Source organism: Pseudophryne corroboree, chromosome 1 (assembly GCF_028390025.1).
Source record: "Pseudophryne corroboree isolate aPseCor3 chromosome 1, aPseCor3.hap2, whole genome shotgun sequence".
Classification (NCBI taxonomy): Eukaryota; Metazoa; Chordata; class Amphibia; order Anura; family Myobatrachidae; genus Pseudophryne; species Pseudophryne corroboree.
Window position 1 is genome coordinate 592,001,535 of NC_086444.1, and position 1,366 is coordinate 592,002,900.

Below are 1,366 nucleotides of genomic sequence, written 5' to 3' on the forward strand. Positions count from 1 at the left end.
AAGAGACCAAACAGCACTATGAAGCATGTTCTCAGAAAGTTCATTGCGGCGGCCATCTTTGAGTGGATTTGTTCATAGTGAATTTCATTCAGCAGCCATGTTTGCGGGGACCAAAGTTAGAGACATAGGTTTTATATCTCCAGTAAAGTGCATGGAAATAAATAGATAAAAAAACGGGGATTAGTCACTGTTAATACCAATCTAGTAACGTAGACTTGTTACAGTGAATGTTATATATATGCACACATGGAAATATATAGATATATGAATATATGAAAATATATAAAACATATAAAAATATAAAAAACATATAGATATGTAAATATATAATTATATAAATATATATATAGTGCAAAGTGCAAACTGAAGATACTAGTATATAGTGTTAAGTGCTAAGTGCGAATTTAAATTATGATGCAGATATATTATACTGACATGCTCATGTAGGCTATATTATCGTTAGTTTGGTTACAGTACCTGATCTTCCCAGATGGTCTCCCTGGTCTGGTACTGATCAGGCCCGACACTGCTTCGCTTCCAAGATCGGGCCTTTCCAGTGTGGTCTGACTGTAATGATCACTCTTTACCGTACATGTGTCAATCTCAATATATCAATACAGCTAAGAGGTGATGTTTATCAGACAGGAATAATGTGGATGGGAATGGGGTACGGAAAGAAGGGGTGGGGGGGGGGGGGTGGGGGAGAGGGTGGGGGGTGGGGTGGGATGTGGTGGGTATGGGTGGAGGGATGGGGTCGGTCTAAGGTGAGGATCCAACCGTCACGGTTGGATCCTCACCTTAGACCGACCCCATCCCTCCACCCATACCCACCACATCCCACCCCCCCCCACCCCCCACCCTCTCCCCCACCCCTTCTTTCCGTACCCCATTCCCATCCACATTATTCCTGTCGGATAAACATCACCTCTTAGCTGTATTGATATATTGAGATTGACACATGTACGGTAAAGAGTGATCATTACAGTCAGACCACACTGGAAAGGCCCAATCTCGCCCGATCTTGGAAGCGAAGCAGTGTCGGGCCTGATCAGTACCAGACCAGGGAGACCATCTGGGAAGATCAGGTACTGTAACCAAACTAACGATAATATAGCCTACATGAGCATGTCAGTATAATATATCTGCATCATAATTTAAATTCGCACTTAGCACTTAACACTATATACTAGTATCTTCAGTTTGCACTTTGCACTATATATATATATTTATATAATTATATATTTACATATCTATATGTTTTTTATATTTTTATATGTTTTATATATTTTCATATATTCATATATCTATATATTTCCATGTGTGCATATATATAACATTCACTGTAACAAGTCTACGTTACTAGATT

At 39.5% G+C, this 1,366-nt stretch overlaps 1 pseudogene; it reads left to right on the forward strand.

Moving 5' to 3' along the window:
• Positions 1 to 977: 977 nt before the first annotated feature.
• Positions 978 to 1,097, forward strand: LOC134949790 (5S ribosomal RNA; annotated as a pseudogene).
• Positions 1,098 to 1,366: the final 269 nt, after the last annotated feature.